The sequence below is a fragment of the Dendrobates tinctorius genome, unplaced genomic scaffold (genome assembly GCF_039654945.1).
Source record: "Dendrobates tinctorius isolate UK_male_01 unplaced genomic scaffold, ASM3965494v1 ptg000120l, whole genome shotgun sequence".
Lineage (NCBI taxonomy): Eukaryota > Metazoa > Chordata > Amphibia > Anura > Dendrobatidae > Dendrobates > Dendrobates tinctorius.
The window spans coordinates 577,025-600,088 of NW_027361788.1; the positions used below are offsets into that span (position 1 = coordinate 577,025).

Consider the following 23,064-nt stretch of genomic DNA (forward strand, 5'->3'; position numbering starts at 1 on the left):
AGCTGTGCACACTGACACTATATACACACTGACACTGTATATACAGCCCAGGACCTCTGCACACTGTATACAGCCCTACAATACAGGAGCTGTGCACACTGACACTATATACACACTGACACTGTATATACAGCCCAGGACCTCTGCACACTGTATACAGCCCCACATTACAGGAGCTGTGCACACTGACTACATACACACAGCACAGGAGCTGTGCACACTGACACTATATACACATTGACACTGTATATACAGCCCAGAACCTCTGCACACTGTATACAGCCCTACAATACAGGAGCTGTGCACACTGACACTATATACACACTGACACTGTATATACAGCCCAGGACCTCTGCACACTGTATACAGCCCCACATTACAGGAGCTGTGCACACTGACTACATACACACAGCACAGGAGCTGTGCACACTGACACTATATATACAGCCCGGGACCTCTGCACACTGTATGCAGCCCCACAATACAGGAGCTGTGCACACTGACACTATATACACACTGACACTGTATATACAGCCCAGAACCTCTGCACACTGTATACAGCCCTACAATACAGGAGCTGTGCACACTGACACTATATACACACTGACACTGTATATACAGCCCAGAACCTCTGCACACTGTATACAGCCCTACAATACAGGAGCTGTGCACACTGACACTATATACACACTGACACTGTATATACAGCCCAGGACCTCTGCACACTGTATACAGCCCCACATTACAGGAGCTGTGCACACTGACACTATATACACATTGACACTGTATATACAGCCCAGGACCTCTGCACACTGTATACAGCCCTACAATACAGGAGCTGTGCACACTGACACTATATACACACTGACACTGTATATACAGCCCAGAACCTCTGCACACTGTATACAGCCCCACAATACAGGAGCTGTGCGCACTGACACTATATACACACTGACACTGTATATACAGCCCAGGACCTCTGCACACTGTATACAGCCCTACAATACAGGAGCTGTGCACACTGACACTATATACACACTGACACTGTATATACAGCCCAGAACCTCTGCACACTGTATACAGCCCCACAATACAGGAGCTGTGCGCACTGACACTATATACACACTGACACTGTATATACAGCCCAGGACCTCTGCACACTGTATACAGCCCTACAATACAGGAGCTGTGCGCACTGACACTATATACACACTGACACTGTATATACAGCCCAGGACCTCTGCACACTGTATACAGCCCTACAATACAGGAGCTGTGCGCACTGACACTATATACACACTGACACTGTATATACAGCCCGGGACCTCTGCACACTGTATACAGCCCCACATTACAGGAGCTGTGCACACTGACACTATATACACACTGACACTGTATATACAGCCCAGAACCTCTGCACACTGTATACAGCCCCACATTACAGGAGCTGTGCACACTGACACTATATACACACTGACACTGTATATACAGCCCGGGACCTCTGCACACTGTATACAGCCCCACATTACAGGAGCTGTGCACACTGACACTATATACACACTGACACTGTATATACAGCCCAGAACCTCTGCACACTGTATACAGCCCCACAATACAGGAGCTGTGCACACCGAGCGGCAGGGTGCGGGCTGTGCAGATGCCGCTTGTCCCGGGGTCGCTCTCCAGCATCCCTCCCCGGCAGCTCCGCACATGAGGGGATGCTCCGAGCACAAAGGGTCGCAGTAAGTTCTGCAGCGGACGCTCCAGCCACATCGCATCCTCCGTCCTCCCGTGTGCTGGGGATGCGCGACGGCGTAGAGGAGCCGCTGACAGGTCGCACTGCGCCCGTCCCCGCTTCTCCCCTCACACGGTGCCCGGACTACCGCGGATGCCCGCACTCCGGACAACTCTCCACACAGGTTATCCCCAGCCACACGCGCCCCGGCAGAGGCTCAGACCCAGTCCCCGCAGTATTCCCCCCGCCCCGGTGACCTCCTCGCCGCAGCACTAGTTACCGGTCTCCCGGTGATGCTCCGCCGCCTCCTCCTCCTTATTCTCTTCACACACCAAGCAGGGCGCGATCCCAGCGCCGAGCACGTGACAGCGCTAATTGCTCTGATTGGCCCCCAAGCCTCCTGTAGCCCCGCCCACTGCTCCTGCACCTGAGGGGAGCGCGCAGTGAGCTCACGCACTGGGCAGGCACCTGAGCAGGGGGCGCGCCTGACAAACGAGCACGAGCCTGCACCTGAGGGAGCTCTGCCGTCTGTGCCGCTGCTGCCTCTCGTCGTAGGACTGCTCCATTACCACAGTCACTGCACATCCGGGACCGGCGGCAACAAATGATGTGTCCGTGCAGTGTAAGTCTCGGTCACACCGTGTGTAGGGTCAGGGGGCTGTGCAGGCAGGAGGAGGAGGAGGAGTGTATCACAATGCCATGCTCTGTATACGTGTATAGTAATACACTGTGTGTGTCTATAGACGATATATCGTGTATATAATGAGTGCTACTCTGTATACACATGGTATATATATATATATACACACACCCATTAATATCTAACCTCCTCAAAAGTGAGTGCACTCCTAAGAGAACATGGCCACATTGTGCCCAAAGTGTCACTATTGTTCGTGTGGCCACCATTATTTTCCTGCACCGCCTTAACTCTCTTGGGCATGGCAGTCACTAGAGCTTCCCGGTGGCCACTGGAATTGTCTTCTACTCCATGAAAACATCATGGCGTTGGAGGATGTTGGAGACATTGCGCTCCTCCACCTTCCGTTTGAGGATTATCCACAGATGCTCAATAGGAATTAAGGTCTGGAGACATGCTTGGCCATCCAGCTCCTTTACCCCTCAGCTTCTTTAGAAGGCAGTGGTGGTCTTGGAGTTGTGTTTGGCATCATTATCATGTTGGAATGTTGCCCTGCAGCCCAGTTTCTGGAGGGAGGTGATCATGCTCTGCTTCACTATGTCACAGTACATGTTGGCAGTCATGATTTTCTCAATGAACTGAAGCTCCCCACAGCCGGCAGCATTTATGCAGCCCCAAACCATGACACTCCCACCACCATGCCTGACTGTAGGCAGGACACACTTGTCTTTGTGCTCCTCACCTGATTGCCGTCACACACGCTTGCCACCATCTGAATCAAATAAGTTTATCCTGCCTCATCAGACCACAGGACATAGTTCCAGTAATCCAGGTCCTTAGTCTGGTTTTCTTCAGCAAACTATTTGCAGGCTTTTTTGTGTATCATCTTTAGAAGAGACTTCCTCCTGAGACAACAGCCATGCAGGCCAATTTGATGCAGTGTGCGGTGTATGGTCTGAGCACTGACATGCCGACCCCCAACCCCTGTAGCCTCTCCAGCAATGCATATGGTCTGAGCTCTGACAGGCGGACCCCTCACTCCTGTAACCTATGCAGCAATGTGTATGGTCTGAGCACTGACAGGCTGACCCCCCCCCCCAACCCCTGCAACCTCTCCAGCAATGCATGTGGTCTGAGCACTGATAGGTGGATCCCTCACTCCTGTAACCTCTGCAGCAATGTGTGCATGGTCTGAGCAGTGACAGGCAGACCCCTCACTCCTGTAACCTCTAAAGCAATGTGTTTTGTCTGAGCACCTACAGGCGGACCCCCCCCACCCCTGTAACCTCTAAAGCGATGTGTTTGGTCTGAGCACTGACAGGCGGACCACCCCACACCTGTAACCTCTGCAGCAATGTGTATGGTCTGAGCACTGACAGGCAGACCCCCCACCATTGTAACCTCTGCAGCACTTTGTATGGTCTGAGCACTGACAGGCAGACCCCCCACCCCTGTAACCTCTAAAGCGATGTGTATGGTCTGAGCACTGACAGGCAGACCCCCCACCCCTGTGACCTCTGCAGCAATGTGTATGGTCTGAGCACTGACAGGCAGACCCCCCACCCCTGTAACCTCTGCAGCAATGTGTATGGTTTGAGCACTGACAGGCGGACCCCTCACTCCTGTAACCTCTGCAGCAATGCTGACACCACTTGTATGTCTATTCTGACCAGACAATCTCTGGATATGACGCTGAGCAACTGCACTCACCTTCTGTGGTCATCCATGACAAGGCCTGATCTGAGTGGAACCTGTCTTGTTACACCACTTTATGGTCTTGGCCACCATGCTGCAGCTCAGTGTCAGGGTGTTGGCAATCTTCTTATAACCTTAGCCATCTTTATGTAGAGTAACAATTCTTGTTTTCAGATTCTCAGAGTTTTTTGCCATGATGCGCCATGTTGTACTTACAGTGACCAGTGTGTGAGAGTGATAGCGCCAAATGTTACACCCCTGCTCCCCATTCACACCTGAGACCTGTTAACACCAATGAGTCACATGACACTGGGTAGGGACTATGGCTAATTGAGCGCAATTTGGCCATTTTCACTTAGGAGTGTACTCACTTCTGTTTCCATCGGTTTAGACATTAATGACTGTATGTTGAGTTAATTAGAGGACACCAAATTTACACTGTTATATACTGACTACTTTACATTGTATCAAAGTGTCCTATCTTCAGTGTTGTCCCAATAAAACATTTACAAAAATGTGAGGGGGTGTACTGTTTTTTGATAAACTGTACATGTGTATGTGACGGTCTGTGTGTGTGTGTGTATATAAATTACTCACACATATGCACAAATATTTTTGCTGTGTATATATTGTCACAAAGATGGCTTGTCTCTGTGATGTAACCCGGAGTATTTTCTCTAGTGCACAAAAGCACTAAGGCTAGTTTCAGACTAGCGTTCTTGGGCGCAGGGCCGCCGCTAAGCCCCGCCCCCGGCCGCGCCCCCTCCGGTCAGTTCCTCCTCTGATCGCATGAGGCTGCATGCGATCAGCATATCCTATATTTAGTGTTGGATACGTTGATCGTGCGCTGGTCTGAATTTGCTGGCGCTGTGCCCTTTTGGAGCTGCGGCCAGAGCAAAAAAATGCAACACAGCGCAGACCAGCAACACAAATCAGACCAGTGCACGATCAGCGTATCCAACGCTAAATATAGGATACGCTGATCGCATGCAGCCTCATGCGATCAGAGGAGGAACTGATCGGAGGGGGCGGGGATTAGCGACGGCCCTGCGCTGCGCCCAAGAACGCTAGTCTGAAACTAGCCTAAGAGGTTTGATGTTGCACCTGGGACTGGGTTGTGGGTAGCTATGAGAGATGGGCGGGTCAGGCTAGCCACATACCTCACAACTGGGTGTGTTTACTGCCTATACAATGGAGGCTGTTTGGCACTTGGTCTGTTTGTTGGGAGTGAGAAGGCCTCCTGTGCGGTTGGCTCCAGACCGAGCCTAAGGACTGGACACTATCCCAGCCTGTGTGCCCACAGGCCTGATGGAGCAGAGCTCTGCTGTGGACATTGTGACTGTTTTGCCTGACCTAAAGGCTGTTTATTTTCTGTTTGTGCTTCTGAGGTTTATGAAGTAATAAACCCATATGAACCTTTAAAGGACCGAGCCTCCCGTTGCACCCAAGTGAGTAAAACCCCTACAGTTGGTGCTAGACATGCGGGCAGCGTTCCCAGCAGAGACTTGAGACTGCTAATGGAAGGACTGCATGTCCTGGGTTAAGTCTGTCACAAGCATCGCCAGACAAAATGGATGACCTGATGAAACACCTGGTCCAGTCATAGCAGCAACAGAAAGAGATCAACAGGCTGTTATTACACCAGATCCAGTAGAGCCAGCAGGAGCAACGGCAGCAGATGCAGCATCTGGCAACCGCCATCCATGGCAGGACGAGCGCCCCAAACCCAAGTTCAGCTGATGACGCCAACTTCCGGAAAGCGGTAAGATGTGCTTTGCAGAAAATGACTCCCGGGGATGACTTTGTTCGAAAGGGTCGCCAAAAGGGTGAAACTCTCGCCAGAGCGGTGGGCAGAGGTACTGGCGCCATACTTGATGGGGGAACCTACAGAAGGCGTTCTATGACATAATTTTGCAGGGTGCCAAAGAGTATGACCAGATAAAAACTGAGATTCTCGCATGCTTGGGGGTGACAATGACTATCACAGCTGGGCGTATCACTGGGACAAACCACCTCGCTACCTCTTGTTCGACCTGTTACACCTGGTCCAGAAGTGGCTTCAACTAGAGTCCTCTACGCCTGCACAGATGGTGGAATGGGTGGTGATGGACCGGTTTGTGCACTTCCTGCCAAGGCCCATACAGACTGGGGTTGCTCGGTTTGATCAGCGCACAAAAGAAAATAGGAAAAAATTCAAAAAACACATGTAGTAGACTCGCCAAACCCTGACTAATGCACTAGCAGGATGCAGCAGACCTCCATTGATAAAGGCTGGGGCAGCACAGGTGCAAACCACTGAGGAAGACAGCCAGTAACCCAAGAGGGTCTGGCTGCCTAGTGGAAAAAATGAATACAAAAATGGTGGGGGGAACAAGAGGCGCAATAGCGCCCTATCACTAGTGACACTTGAAGTATGAGCGGTATAATACAGTTCCACTCACCTATTCCAGTTGTGTAACCCACAACTGGCTTGAGAGCATATCACAGAATCAGCTGCTGCAGGACCTCCACGAACCACTCGCACGTGGAAAAACCTTCAGAAAGTTGTGGGAAGCAGGGTGTGTTGCAGTCCGCGCTGCCGAGATTCACAAATCACCTGGGATGCAAGATGTTGTAGCAGTGTACTCCTTTATTTCCTCCTACACGTTTTGGCGCCCTTCCTGGCACCTTCCTCAGGGATATCCTGCACCCTATTATTATAGGCCGGGACTTTTGTTTATTTTGGGATCTGTGGGAGAAGGGTTCTGAGTTAACTGGCGTGAATAGGGAACCAGTGAATCCTAATAAGGTATCACCACACCCAAAGGAAGATGGGTTTCCCTTTTGTGTCCTTGTGGGGGATGAGGAGGAAGTGTCCCCTGTGTCTGACATTCCAGAGTTAGGGGTGACCAGTGAGAATTTTGTGACTGCCCACCATAGGGACCCAACTCCTGAAAGAAGCCTTTCATAACGTCACTGTCATTCAGGCTCGGACTGGCCCACCGAGGTACCGTTGGATCCCTCGGTGGGCCCCGCCCCCGAATGTCACTGTTACTCACTGGTCGCTCGTACCCAGGGGCAGGGCCGGCGTCAGCACCCGGGCAAGTACCGGGGCCCTGGCGAGATGGGAGGGCCCACTCACGCTGTCTGGGATACCCGCCGGCTGCCGCCACGCCCCCCATGTACTGACCCCATCCTGCGCCCTCCGCGAGGGACCCACGCAGTGACGCAGCCCCTTACAGCCAGCAATGATCATCGCTTCCTTCGGCTGTAATCTTGTGTGCGGTGCCAGCACAGGACCTGTGATGAGGTCACAGGAGGGGAGGAGTCGGGTCACATGATCAGGGTGGTTGCAGGACTCTGCTGTGCTGGTCGCTTTTCATTATGGTGCTGGTCTGGATGGATGAGGTAACGTTTATGTGTGGGACAGTGGGGTCAGGGAGGGGTTTAACAAGGTGGATGTAGTAGAGCCGTGTGTGTACTTTGTGTGGGGTCAGGAGGGGTTTACAAGGTGGATGTAGCAGAGCCGTGTGTGTACTTGTGTGGGGTCAGGGAGGGGTTTACAAGGTGGATGTAGCAGAGCCGTGTGTGTACTTGTGTGGGGTCAGGAGGGGTTTACAAGGTGGATGTAGCAGAGCCGTGTGTGTACTTGTGTGGGGTCAGGAGGGGTTTACAAGGTGGATGTAGCAGAGCCGTGTGTGTACTTGTGTGGGGTCAGGGAGGGGTTTAACAAGGTGGATGTAGCAGAGCCGTGTGTGTTCTTGGGTGGGGTCAGGAGGGGTTTACAAGTTGTACGGAGCAGAGCAGTGTGTGTACGAGGTGTACGGAGCAGAGCCGTGTGTGTACGAGGTGTACGGAGCGAAGCCGTGTGTGTGTACGAGGTGTATGGAGCAGAGCCGTGTGTACGAGGTGTACGGAGCTGAGCCGTGTGTTTATGGAGCAGAGCCGGGGGTGTACGGAGTGAAGCTGCGTGTGTACAAGGTGTATGGAGCAGAGCCGTGTGTGTACAAGGTGTATGGAGCAGAGCCGTGTATGTACGAGATGTACGGAACGGAGCCCTGTGTGTACGGAGCTGAGCCATGTGTTTATGGAGCGGAGCAGAGCCGGGGGTGTACGGAGTGAAGCTGCGTGTGTACAAGGTGTACGGAGCGGAGCCGTGTGTGTACGAGGTGTATGGTGGGGAGCATTTATACCTCCCGAGTCCCAACTGTCCCGGATCCAGCGAGACAGTCCCGATTTTGAGAGAGAGACTGTCCCAGCCGGGAGCATACTTTCCCCGCGGGACACAGGAGTACACAGCGGAGCCCCAAGGAGCAATTTAAAACTTGCACGTAACGTTCTGCCGGAAGTGACGTGCTGGAAGCTGACCAGAAATTAGGTCATTTCAGTAGGAGATTGTGACGGAACCATGGAGGCACTTCAGGGAATGCTTCAGATCCATCACCGTGTCCTCCTCTGACAGCGGACAGCGAGATCGCCCTGGAATCGGGGATGTCGGCCATGTGAGCGGATCATGATATGTCCTGCACCAGGAGGCTCAGGTAGGCACTACAATGGGAGCTGGGCTGCTATAGTATCTTAATAGAATTTTTCTTTCTCTGTTTCTTTCTCTCTCTGTTCTTTCCCTCTAATCTTTTTTTTCTCTCTCTCTGTTCTTTCGCTCTCTGTTCTTTCTTTCTGTCTCTGTTCTTTCTTTCCCCTCTTCCTCTCTGTTCTTTCCCCTCTTTCTTTTTCTCTCTACCTCTCTGTTCTTTCTTTCCCCTCCTTTTTCTCTCTCCCTGTTCTTTTTTTCTGTCAACTTTTTCTCTCTCCGTTCTTTCTTTCCCCTTTTTTCTCTCCCTCTCTGTTCTTTATTCCCCTCTTTCTTTCTCTTTCTTTCTCTCTCTGTTCTTTTTTTCTGTCCACTCTTTCTTTCTTTCTCTTTGTTCTTTTTCTTTCTTTCTTCTTTCTCTCTGTTCTTTCTTTCCCCTCTTTCTCTATCTGTTCTTTCTTTCTTTACCCTCTTTCTTTCGCTTTCTTTCTGGTCTTTTCTTTCGCTCTCTGTTCTTCCTTTCTTTCTCTGTTCTTTATTTTCTTTCTTTCTTTCTCTGTTCGTTCTTTCTATGTTCTTTCTTTCTTTCTCTCTCTGTATCTTTCTCTGTTCTTCCTTCCATTCTTTCTCTGTTCTTTATTTCCCCTCTCTTCTTTCTTTCATGCGTACACTACTAATCAGTAGCCTCCATCACATGAACGTGTTTTGCCACAGAGCAAGTGTCCGTGTGGATCACATGCGTGTCCGTGTGATCCACATAGAGAGAAGTCCGTTTTTGGCCGTCACCACGGATGTCACACGGCATGAGTCGTGGTATGTGTTAAGGGGGGGCCAACTGAGACTTTTTCGCCCGGGGCCCTCAAAAACCTGGAGCCAGCCCTGCCCAGGGGTGGGATTCAGCGGGTTCTCCCCGGTTCGGTGGAACCGGTTGTTAAAAAAGCAGCCAGTTCCCCGAACCAGGGAGATTCACAGCTGCGAACCGGTACTTTGATGTTCCTGCAGTGCAGCCGGCAAGGAGCAGGAGCAGAGGAGGACTCTTGCTCTGCTTCCTAGTCCCGCCAGCCGTGCCGGATACCGCGCATTGATATGTCGGGTCGTTCTCTGCTCTGTCTCTGACTACCGGACAGAGCACAGCACACCCCGGAGGCCCCCGCCCCGCGCACTGATTCCTGCGCGCAGTGCGGCATTGGCGGGTAACTGGAGCTCGCTGGAGGAGTCACCGCCACTGCCCAGACTTGTCAAGTCAATGTGACCTGAGCCCAGGCAGCGTGACGGACTGGTGATTTGCGCACACCCGGAGGCCGGAGGAGCAGGACGGGCGGTGCGGGGCCTGGCCATCCAGGAGGCCTCAACCGCGGCCGTGGGATTACAGTGACAGTCTTCTTCTTCAGAGTCAGACGCGTCGCAGCCTGTCGCCTGTGTATCTGGTACACAGGCCAACGCCGGGTCAGTGAGTTACTGTCTGTATGTGCTGCGTATTGGGGACCTGTGCCTGCCTACTAGGGACCTGTGCCTGCCTATTGGTGACCTGTGCCTGCCTATTGGGGACCTGTGCTGCCTACTAGGGACCTGTGCCTGCCTATTAGGGAACAATGCTGCCTATTGGGGACCTGTGCCTGCCTATTGGGGACCTGTGCTGCCTATTGGGGACCTGTTCTGCCTATAGGGATCTGTGCTGTCTATTGGGGATCTGTGCTGCCTATTGGGGACCAATGCTGCCTATAGGGAACAATGCTGCCTATTGGGGACCTGTGCTGCCTATTAGGGAACAATGCTGCCTATTGGGGACCTGTGCCTGCCTATTAGGGAACAATGCTGCCTATTGGGGACCTGTGCCTGCCTATTGGGGACCTGTGCCTGCCTATTGGGGACCTGTGCCTGCCTATTGGGGACCTGTGCTGCCTATAGGGACCTGTGCTGTCTATTGGGGACCTGTGCTGCCTATAGGGAACAATGCTACCTATTGGGGACCTGTGCTGCCTATTGGGGACCTGTGCTCCCTATTTGGGACCAATGCTGCCTATTTGGGACCAATGCTGCCTATTTGGGACCAATGCTGCCTATTGGGAACAATGCTGCCTATTGGGGACCTTTTGCTCCCTATTTGGGACCATTGCTGCCTATTGGGGACCTGTGCTGCCTATTGGGGATGTGTGCTACCTATTGGGGACCTGTGCTGCCTTTTGGGGACCGGTGCTGCCTATTGGGGAGTTGTGCTGCCTATTGGGAACCTGTGCTGCCTATAGGGACCAATGCTGCCTTTTGGGGACCTGTGCTGCCTATTGGGAACCTGTGCTGCCTATTGGGAACCTGTGCTGCCTATTGGGGACCAATGCTGCCTATTGGGGACCTGTGCTGCCTATTGGGGCAGCTAATCGCCCGGGTACCGGGAGGCTTTCACCGCTAAGACCGGCAGGCAGCAACGCTGCCTGGCTGGTCCGGGCGAATTTTAGCCCCTCCTGCAGATACGAACGCTTCGATTGGCTGGGCTGTGTAGCATCTACCATGGAACTCTTGTTGGGACAAAGTGATCACTATACCCCCTACGTCAATCCTTGGGGGTGTAGATTCCAAAATGGGGTCACTTTTTAACTTCAAAGTAACACAGGTCAGATTTGCAAAAAATGGCCTGGGCATTAAGGTGAAAACAGGCCTGCGGCCCTAAAGGATTAAATGAATCGTAGTGCGGAAAGATCTGCAGCATATGAACAATGGTGCAGCTTTTAGTAGAATTAGGATGCTGAAATGATGCAGATTTGGCGTGGGATATACGGCAAAAGAACCCATGGTGTAATTCCGCGGTCTCAAAGCCTAAATGTTGAGTTGTACATTACTGTAGGTGGGCCCCTAAAATTAATTCCCTTGGTGGGCCCTAGACACCCCAGTCCGACCCTGCTGTCATTAATGGGGTTGCATAGGAGCCGGGGGCTGACATAAGGTTTCCCCATTTTATGATGAGTAGGGAGTTGTATGGGGTCACAAAAGTGAGGGAAGAGCTGGTGAAACAGTTAATAGGGCCGGGTCCCTATAGAAGGAAGTTGTTGGACATGTCCCCTCAAGATGTGTGAATGGGCAATCTGGGAGTGGAAAAAACGCAGGAACGGATTGTGCAGAGGTTTTATTGGCCGTAGTGTCACTGGGAAATATTAAACTATGGCAGGTCCTGCCCTACGTGTCAGTTAACCGCCCCCACCTCTCACTTTCGAAGTCCCCTCATGTCATTGCCCATTACTGAAGTGCCTTTCAAGAGAATTGCTATGGATCTGGTTGGTCCTCTGGTGAAATCAATATATATTGGTCATCCTGGACTATGCCACATGGTACCCTGAAGCAATTCCTCTGAGAAACTCCTCCGCAAAAAGTGTAGCCTGCGAATTGGTCCATGACTCTTCTCTAACGGGTTTACCAAAGGAGATCCTGACCAACCAGGGAACACATTTTATGAGTAAGGTGATGAGGGAGTTATGCAAGGTCCTGCAAATGTCCCAGTTGAGGACTTCACTGTACCATCCTCAGACAAATGGCCTTGTCGAAAGGTTCACTAAAACACTGAAGAGCATGCTGAGGAAAGCTATAGAAAAGGAAGAGACTGAGACTGTCTCTTACCATATCTGTTGTTCTCCATCCATGAGGTTCCACAAGCCTCCACGGGGTTCTCGCCATTCGAACTTCTGTATGGCCGACATCCACGAGGTCTCCTGGATATAGCCAAGGAAACCAGGGAAGCTGAAGTCACGCCCCATAGAATTTCATCGAACACATGACACTGATGCAACAAAGGATTGCGAAGGTGATGCCCATAGTAAAAGGACACCTCCTCCATGCACAAGAAGCTCAGGCCAGGGTCTACAACCGGTCAGCAAGAGTGAGGCAGTTCAATCTGGGAGACCGAGTTCTTGTGGTAATTCCTACGGTGGAGAGAAAGTTCTTGGCCAATTAGCAAAGGTCGTATGAGGTGGTGGAGAAGCTTGGTGATGGAAATTATAAGGAAGATGGAAACCATATCAGGTCTACCATGTCAACCTCATCAAGCCATGGTAAGACAGAGCAGGCTGAAACTCCATGCTTGCTGGGCAACCCAGAAGGTGAAATTGGAGGTTTTGCCATTGTTGAAGGCCCAGAAATAGCAGTGCCGGGAGTTGCTCCAGAAGAACAGGGACCTGTTCTCGGAATTGCTGGAGTGAACAAAGGTCGTAGAGCACGAAGTTCTAATGGAGCCACGTGTGTGTGTAAAAGTAAAGCCTTATCGGATTCCGGAGGCCCATCGAGAAGTGATCTCCAATGAGGCGGAGCACATATTAAAACTCTGGGTCATTGAGGAGTCCAAAAGTGGTTGGTCAAGCCCGATTGTCCTTGTCCCAAAGCCTGATGGTGAGTAGAGGTTCTGCAATGACTATCGGAAGTTGAATGAGGTCTCCAAGTTCGATTCCTATCCTATGCCATGTGTCGATGAGCTAATCGAGAGATTTGGGCCAGCAAGGTACATAACCACCTTGGATTTGAGGAAGAGATATTGGCAGATCCCCATGGCACGGGAAACCAAGGAGAAGACTGCGTTTTCTACGCTGCACGGATGCTTCCAGTGTGTCCAGATGACGTTTGGACTGTAGGGGGCTCCCGTGACCTTACAGAGAGCTATGGATAGAATCCTTGCACCCCATAAGCAATACGCCACTGCATGCCTGGACGATATCGTTATCTTTAGCCCGGACTGGGAGATTCAACTGGAAAAGGTCCAAGCAGTGTTTGATGCTCTAAGGAAGGCTTGGTTTTCAATAAACCCGAAGAAGTGTGCCTTGGGGAAAGAAGAAGCCTAGTACATGGGATATGTAGTTGGTTGAGGCGCGATAAAACCCCAAATCAGTAGAGTGGAGACAATTCAAGCATGGCCGAGACCGTTGTCCAAGAAAGAAGTTGGAGCCTTCCCGGGGATTGTGGGATACTACAGGAGTTTCATCCCAAACTTTGTCGTGATGGCCGTGCCCCTGACTGACCTCCTTTTAAAGGGATGAAATCGGTAATGGTCAAATGGTCTGAAGAGGCAGAGACGGCCTTTCAAGAAATGAAAGGGGCTCTGTTGAAGCAACCGGTTCTGGTGGCCCCTGACTTTAAGAAAGAATTTATTCTTCAAACAGACACCTCAGATGTCAGGCTAGGAGCAGTCCTTTCCCAGAAGATACATGGGGAGGAGTTCCCTGATCTCTGCCTGAGTAGGAAGCTGTCCTCATGTGAGAGGAATTACTCGGTCGTAGAGAGGGAGTGCTTGGCCATAAAGTGGGCGGTGAACACATTACGGTACTATCTGGTAGTAAGTTTAGATTGGTTTACCCCGCTCAGATGGATGAGGGAAACAAAGGGGGAAAATGCTAGGGTCACCTGTTGGTTCTTAGCCCTACAAGTTTTCAACTTCCATGTAGAGTAGGGAAGCTACATGGTAATGCCGATGCCCTCTCGAGGATACCTTGCCTGGTAGTAGAAAGTGCCAAGTCCCACTGCTTTAGTAGTAAGGCAAACTGGGAAAAGGAAGAACGCACAATAGGGCTTTAAATGTTAAAACAACACATAAAACAACATGGATCTGCTCACCTGGTGGTATTGCAACAAAGCAACATGTAACAAACACATAGATCAGCTGCTGCAAGACACGAGTCCAAAGGACGTAGAGGACTTAGAGAGAGAACATATCTGGGTCAAGTGTCACTGAATGCATATCAAACTGGAAATGTTCTTCCAAGCCCCACTGCTTTAGGCAGAAGGGGAAGGAATGTAGTGTGGCTAGTGGTCTCATAGTGGATGGGAGGTATGTGTCACAGAGATGGTTTGTCTCTAATGTAACCCAAAGTATTTTCTCTAGTGCAAGAAAACACTAAGAGGTTCATTTGTTGCACCTGGGTCCAGGTTGCGGGTAGCTTTGAGAGATGGGTGGATCTGGCTACCAACATACCTCACCGCTGGGTGTGGTTACAGCCTATATAATGGAGACTTGGTCTGTGTGTTGGGAGGGAGAAGGCCTCCTGTGCAGTTGGCTCCAGACCGAGCCTGAGGACTGGACACTATCCCAGCCTGTGTGCCCACAGGTCTGACGGAGTAGAGCTCTGCTACAAACATTGTGCCTTTGTTTTGCCTCACCTAAAGGCTGTTTATTTTCTGTTTGTGATACTGTGCATATATAAACGTACCACGAGCGTAGGGTCGACTCATCCAAGATGTCGCAAAAGACCCGATAACAACATCCAAAGAACTGCACACCTCACTTGCCTCAGTTAAATTCAGTATTCATGACTCTACCATAAAAAAGAGACAGGGCAAAAATGGCCTGCATGGCAGAGTTCCAAGATGAAAACCACTGCTGACCAATAAGAACATAAAGGCTCATCTCAATTTTGCCAGTAAACATCTTCATGATACCCAAGACTTTTGAGAGAATACTCTGTAGACTGACTAGACAAAAGTTCAACTTTTTGGAAGGTGTATGTCCCATTACATCCGGCATAGAAGTAACAAATATAAATCAGTTGTCCCAAATCAACATTTACTCATTTGAATGAGTGGCACTTCTATATCATCAGAACTATATAAACAAAATTATTTGCCAAATGAATCTAAACTTTTAGGTGCCTATGTGCAACAATTAGAAGTGACAAGATAAAATTGAATAAAATTTATAATTTTTATTACAACAATTAAAATCGTAACAATGTTAAAAAAAAAAAAAAAAAAAAAAACAGGAAAAGGTGTAAAGAAAATTGGGGAGCTAGAAAACACTCAGGCTGTGTGCACACGCTGCGGATTTTGCTGCGGTTCCGCAGCGGTTTTGGCACAGTACCATGATTCCCTATGGGAATCAAAAACCGCAATGCAGACGGTGCGGAATTTTCCGCGCGGATTATCTGCGGTTTTCAATCCGCAGAAAGAATTGACATGTCAATTCTTTCTGCGGATTCCGCTGCGGTTTGCCATCTCCTCCATTGAGGAGATGAAAAACCGCAGGGCAAAACCGCAGAGCAATCTGCAGGTAAAACCGCAGGTCTTTTGACCTGCGGTTTCACCTGCGGATTTTACAAAATCCGCGCGGATCAATCCGCACCTAATCCGCAGCGTGTGCACACAGCCTCAGAGTCTGTAACCTTAAGCTGTGGTTATGCAGCATGACAATGATCCCAAACATACCAGCAAGTGCACCTCAGGTTAACTTAAGAAAAACAAATTAAGACTTTGGAGTGGCCTAGTCAAAGTCCTGACTTTTATCCAATTGAGATGCTGTGGCATGACCTTATAAAGGTGGGTCATGTTTGGAAACCCTCCAATGTGGCTGAATTAAAACAATTCTGCAAAGATGAGTGGCCAAAAAGAGATGTCAAAAGCAATAATAAAGGATTTTGGGGATATATCAAAAGTAAAAGAAAAGTCAAAGATGCTATAGGATTTTTACAGGATGAAAATGATGAAATGGTAAGACAGGATGTTGAGAAGGCTGAACTTTTAAATTCCTATTTTGCATCTGTTTTCTCTCAGAAAGGAAATGTAACATCAACTGTTATTCACTGTCCTATTAAGGGAATAGAAGAATCCAGGATATTTATAAACAGAAAGATAGTGAGGAAACACTTAGCTAACCTAAATGAATTCAAGTCTCCAGGTCCAGATGAATTACACCCCAGAGTACTGAAGGAGATAGCAGAAGAAATTTTTGAACCCCTCTCCATAATCTTTGAAAATTCTTGGAGAACAGGAGAAGTGCCAGAAGACTGGAGAAGAGCAAATGTTGTTCCTATCTTCAAAAAGGTGAAGAAGGTGGACCCAGGCAACTATAGGCCGGTGAGTCTGACTTCTATACCAGGAAAGATCTTTGAACAAATTATTAAACAACATGTATGTCAATACTTGGATAAGAATGAAGTGATTAAACAGAGTCAGCATGGGTTTGTAACTAATAAGTCATGTCAGACTAATTTAATTTCCTTCTATGACGGTATTACTGATTGGGTGGATCAAGGAAATGCTGTAGATATAGTATATCTTGACTTCAGCAAAGCATTTGACAAAGTCTCTCATACAATCCTTATTGAAAAAATGACTAAGTATGGAATGGACAAGGCAACTGTTAGGTGGATTCATAACTGGCTTAGTGATCGGACCCAAAGAGTGGTCGTAAATGGCTGCACATCCAGTTGGAAGAATGTCTCAAGTGGGGTACCACAGGGCTCTGTCCTGGGCCCTGTATTGTTCAACATCTTTATCAACGATTTAGATGAAGGAATTGAGGGTAAACTGATTAAATTTGCTGATGACACAAAGCTAGGAGGGATAGCTAATACTAGAGAAGAGAGAGAGGATTCAAAAAGATTTAAATAAACTGGAGAAGTGGGCAGCAACTAACAGAATGGTTTTTAACAGGGAGAAATGCAAAGTACTACATCTGGGCAATAAAAATGAAAAAAGCATATATAGAATGGGAGGAATAGGGCTAAGTGACAGCACATGTGAAAAAGACTTGGGTATACTAATAGATCACAGACTGAATATGAGTCAACAGTGTGATGCAGCAGCAAAAAAGGCAAATGCAATTCTAGGATGTATTAACAGAAGCATACAGTCTAGATCACGTGAAGTAATTATTTCCCTCTACTCCTCTTTGGTCAGACCTCATCTGGAATATTGTGTCCAATTTTGGGCACCACATTTTAAAAAAGACATCAACAAACTGGAGCAAGTTCAGAAAAGAGCGACCAGAATGGTGACCGGTCTGCAACCCCTGTCTTATGAGGAAAGGTTGCAGGATTTGGGAATGTTTAGTTTGCAAAAGAGAAGACTGAGAGGAGACTTAATAGCTGTCTACAAATATCTAAAGGGCTGTCACATTGTAGAAGGATCAACTTTATTCTCATTTGCACAAGGAAAGACTAGAAGCAATGGGATGAAGCTGAATGGGAGGAGACACAGATTAGATATTAGAAAAAACTTTTTGACAGTTAGAGTGATCAATGAGTGGAACAGGCTGCCACGAGAAGTGGTGAGTTCTCCTTCAATGGAAGTCTTTAAACAGAGGCTGGACAGACATCTAACTGGGATGATTTAGCGAATCCTGCTTTGAGCAGGGGGTTGGACCAGATGGCCCAGGAGGTCCCTTCCAACTCTACGATTCTATGATTCAAAATTCCTGCAGAGTGTTGTGAAAGATTCATTCTTGATTGCAGTTGTTGCTTTTTCACACAGGACTCTGTAGGTTTGGATTTCTTTTTTTCCTTAATAATAAAGACCTTCATTTAAAATCTACATTGTGTGCTTATGTGGGTTATATTTGTCTACTAGTTAAATTTGTTTGGTGATCTGAAACCTTTAGGTGTGAAAAACCTGCAAAAAAATAGGAAATGGAAAAGGGAGAAAACACTTTTTCACACAACTGTGTGTGTGTGTATGTGTGTGTATGTGTATATATATATATATATATATATATATATATATATACGTTTGACGAGCCCCTGACGTACCTAAACAGTGAAAACCCCCCCACAAGTAACCCCATTTTGGAAACTAGAACCCCCAAGGAACTTATCTAGATATGTGGTGAGAACTTTGAACCCACAAGGGCTGCACAGAAGTTTATAACGTACAGCCGTACAATTAAAAAAATCATAATTTTTCCACAAAAACGATCTTTTCACCCCCCATTTTTATTTTCCCAAGGGTAACAGAACCCTAAAAGTTATTGTGCAATTTGTCCTGAGTACGCTGATACCCCATATGTGGGTGTAAACGACTATTTGGGCGCATGGCAGAGCTCGGAAGGGAAGCAGCGCCATTTGACTGTTTTGGCTGGAATTGAGATTGGACACCATGTCGCATTTGGAAAGCTCCTGATGTACCAAAACAGTGGAAATCCCCCACAAATGACACCATTTTGGAAACTAGACCCCCCAAGGAACTTATCTAGATGTGTGGTGAGAACTTTGAACCCCCCAAGGGCTTCACAGAAGTTTATAACGCCCAGGTGTGAAAATAAAAAAATCATATTTTTTCCACAAACATGATCTTTTAGTCCCCAATTATTTTATTTTCTCAATGGTAACAGGAGAAATTGGACCCCAAAAGTTGTTGTCCAATTTATCTTGAGTACCCTGATACCCCTATATGTGGGAGAAAACTACTGTATGGGCACACGTCGGGGCTCGGAAGGGAAGTAGTGATGTTTTGGAATGCAGACTTTGATGGAAAGGTCTGCGGGTGTCATGTCGGGTTTGGAGAGCTTCTGATGTCCCTAAACTGCTGGAACTCCCCACAAGTGACCCCATTTTGGAAACTAGACCCCCCCACGGAACTTATCTAGATGTGTGGTGAGCACTTTGAACCCCCAAGTGCTTCACAGAAGTTTATAACACCCGGGCGTGAAAATAAAAAAAATATTTTTTTTCCACAAAAATGATATTTTTGCCTCCAATTTTTTATTTTCCTAAGGGTAGCAGGAGAAATTGGACCCTAAAAGTTGTTTTGCAATTTGTCCTGAGTACGCTGCTACCCCATATGTGGGAGTAAAACACTGTTTGGGTGCATGGCAGAGCTTGGAAGGGAAGGAACACCATTTGACTTTTTCAGCGCAGAATTGGCTGGAATTGAGATCAGACGCCATGTTGCGTTTGGAGAGCACCTGATGTGCCCAAACAGTGGAAACCCCCCAATTCTAACTCCAACCCTAATCCCAACACACCCCTAACCCTAATCTCAGCCCTAACCCTAGCCCTAACCCTAATGGGAAAATGGAAATACCGTATATACTCGAGTATAAGTCGACCCCCCCCCCCTAATTTTGCCACAAAAAACTGGGGGAACTTATTGACTCGAGTATAAGTCTAGGGTGGGAAATGCTCCATAGATTATTCCCCCATATGGTGTCCTCAGAAGAAACTCCATAGATTATTCCCCCATATGCTGCTCCCATAAGAAGCTCCATAGATTGTTCCCTCATATGCTGCCCCCACAAGAAGCTCCAGATTATTCCCTCATATGCTGCCCCCACAAGAAGCTCCAGATTATTCCCCCATATGCTGCCCCCACAAGAAGCTCCAGATTATTCCCCCATATGCTGCCCCCACAAGAAGCTCCAGATTATTCCCCCATATGCTGCCCCCACAAGAAGCTCCAGATTATTCCCCCATATGCTGCCCCCATAAGAAGCTCCATATTGTTCCCTCATATGCTGCCCCACAAGAAGCTCCATATTGTTCCCCCATGTGCTGCCCCCATTAGAAGCTCCTTAAGATTATTCCCCCATGTGCTGCTGCCGCTGCTGCAGCATGTAAAAATAAAAAAAATGACATACTCACCTCTCCGTCGCTGGGTGTCAGATTCTCACCTGTCCTGCGTCCATGGCTGCTCACCGCTATCTGCACGTCATCAGTCAGTGACGTTCAGACTGCAGGGGGCGCGGCGCGCACTAACCACGTCACCGCGCCCTCTGCTGTCTGAAGTCACTGACCGATGACAGACAGCAGCAAGCAGCCGTGGACGCAGGACAGGTGAGTATCGCTGTACTTACCCGTCCTGACGCTGTCTTGAGCCCCCAGCTTCTCCGCGCTCTCTCTTCCTGCCTTCAGCGGTCACGTGGTGCCGCTCATTAAAACTCATCAATATGCACATATTGATGAGTTTTAATGAGCGGCACCACGTGACCGCTGAAGGCAGGAAGAGAGAGCACGGGGAGAAGCTGGGGGCTCAAGACACAGCGTCAGGACGGGTAAGTATGACCTGAAACATCCGCCCCCTCCGACCCCTTTGTATATGACTCGAATATAAGTCGAGAGGGGGACTTTCAGCCCAATTTTTTGGGCTGAAAATCTCGACTTATATTCGAGTATATACGGTAAATATATTTTTTTAATTTTATTATTTTTCCCTAACTAAGGGGGTGATAACGGGGGGTTTGATTTACTATTTATAGCGGGTTTTTATATTTGGCAGCTAAAAGACGCTTTTTATTGTAAAAATAGTTTTTGCCATCACCACATTTTGAGAGCTATAATTTTTCCATATTTTGACCCACTGAGTCATGTGAGGTCTTATTTTTTGCAGGACGAGTTGACATTTTTATTGATACCATTTTCGGGCACGTGAAACTTTTTGATCGCTTTTTATTCCGATTTTTGGGACGCAGAATGAACAAAAACCAGCATTTCAAGAATTTCTTTTGGGGGGTGTGTTAACACCATTCCGCGTGCGGTAAAATTGATAAGGCAGTTTTATTCTTCGGGTCAGTATGATTACAGCAATACCTCATTTATGTCTTTTTTTCTGTTTTGGCGCTTTTATGCAATGAAAACAATTTTATATAAAAAATAATTATTTTTGCATCGCTATATTCTGCGAGCTATAACTTTTTTATTTTTTTGCTGATGACGCTGTATGGCAGCTCTTTTTTTGCGGGACAAGATGACGTTTTCAGTGGTACCATGGTTATTTATATCCGTCTTTTTGATCGCGCGTTATTGCACTTTTTGTTCAGTGGTATGATAATAAAGCTTTATTTTTTGGTTTGTTTTTTATTTTTATTTTTTAAGGGGTTCACTAATGGGGTTAACTAATGGGACAGTTTTATAGGGCGGGTCGTTATGGACGGGGCGAAACCAAATATGTGTACTTTTATTGTTTTTTTTTTTTTTTATTTCCAAAAAGTGAATTTATTAGAGAAAATATATATATATATATATATATATATATATATATATATATATATATATATATATATATATATATATATATGATCTGTCACATGACAGTTATGTCCCCCCTGGGACATTGTAATAAAGTTAACAAAAATTAAAAAAAGTGTAAAAATATTTTTTTTTATTAAATTAAAAAAAAAAAAAAAAAATCGCTAAATAAATTAAAAAAAAAAAATATATATGTAATATATATATATAATTTTTTTTTTTTTTTTTAATTTATTTAGCGATTTTTTATTTCTAAAAAAAAATATTTTTACACTTTTTTTAATTTTTGTTAACTTTATTACAATGTCCCAGGGGGGACATAACTGTCATGTGACAGATCAGCGTTCTGTCACAGGCAGTGTAGAAGACTTTCTCGTACCTGTGCTTTGCAGGCACTGAGGAAGCCAGCTCCTGGCAGGCCCCCGCCGCCATTTTGGATCCGGAGACCTGCAGGGAAGGAGGGGAGCCCCCTCCATGCCGATGCTTCCCTAAACCCCCGGTACACAGCGATCGTGTTTGATCGCAGTGTGCCAGGGGTTAACGCCCCTGACACACAGTGCCGGCTGTCAGCTGTGATAATCAGCTGACACCCGGCCGTGATCAGCGGCGCTCACCACGTGGCCGCCGCTGATCGCTATGACGCACTATCCCGTACCTGGGAATTAAGTCCCAGGGCACATGGACGGGATAGCACGTCATATGGCAGAAAGGGGTTAATGGGGGGAAAAAAACTACAGCGCAAGTCTGTGTGCGTCTTTTGTTTGATAGAAAATAACGTCATCTGACATAGTTCAGACATGTAGGCGCTCCAATAATAGCGCAACAAATCAAAATGAATTTAATAAAAAATAACAAAATAATAAAAAGATGAATGCATTGCCATTTTTATAGCTTTTAGCAAAAGGGACTCACAGTAAGTGAATTCATACATATAGGTAATGGGGACACCTCCCATTAGCTGGGATAGGTAAGGTACACCTAAGTTGGAGAAGAGAAGTGGTGAACCTCGCTAAAGGCCCCACACTCCACCTCTCCCAAAGAAATGGACATTTTGATCCAAAAAAACATTAGTTCAAATCCCAATATAGGCACATTCACCACAAAAGAAAAAATAAATAAAAAAAATACATAAATAATGTCATAGAAACAACAAAAGAAAATTTTAAACCAGATTTTGCGCATGTAACATGTTTTTATTGAAAAATACATGAATTTTGTTTTTAAAGAAGATAAACAGTAGCCCATAGAAGAATCTACTACAATTGGCTTATAGAGTAATCTGTAGCTTATAGTCAACATTTAAACCAAAAGGTTTTAACGTGTTTAGTTTTTTAATCCACTGTAGCTCCCTAATCTTCAATAATTTAGTTCTATCTCCCGCTCTTCTCAAAGGTGGAATATAGTCTGTGACGAGCGTCAGCTTACGCTGGGTCGTTCTTCTTAGAAAGAGTGGTCCCTCTGGGCCGTGGCACCCACCCACCTAGGGCCAACTGACCTAATGTGAACCACCCCCTATACAGGGAGTGTCAGGGGCAAGACCAAGGGGGTGAGCCACCATGGCAGCTGGACCAGACGGCCGGCTCAGGGAAACAAGACAAGGCAAGACGAGTCGTTAATTCAAAGAAACTTCATTAAGGAAGACTTCAGGTACAACAGGTGCAAAACGTGGACACACAAAACAAGGCAAGGTGCGTGCAAGAGCACGCCGAGCTCCAAGACTTGAGGAACTCTTCAGGGTGCAACAGGAGCAAACGTGAACACACAGAGTTCGTGGAACAGGGTG

General features: G+C 47.5%; 1 protein-coding gene and 1 long non-coding RNA gene across 3 annotated transcripts in view; one reads left to right on the forward strand and one right to left on the reverse strand.

The window, feature by feature from the left end:
• Positions 1 to 2,158, reverse strand: part of STRBP (spermatid perinuclear RNA binding protein) — a 184,664-nt gene extending 182,506 nt beyond the window's left edge. For both annotated transcript variants that reach the window (XM_073590689.1, XM_073590692.1), the window contains exon 1: positions 2,016 to 2,158. The gene's annotated coding sequence lies outside the window, so the exon portion shown is untranslated. The remainder of the gene's footprint in view (positions 1 to 2,015) is intronic.
• Positions 2,159 to 2,161: 3 nt separating this feature from the next.
• The window catches only part of LOC141101574 (uncharacterized), a 90,441-nt gene continuing 69,538 nt past the window's right edge, over positions 2,162 to 23,064 (forward strand). Inside the window, exon 1 of the long non-coding RNA XR_012234997.1 lies at positions 2,162 to 2,357. This is a non-coding gene — a long non-coding RNA (uncharacterized lncRNA). The remainder of the gene's footprint in view (positions 2,358 to 23,064) is intronic.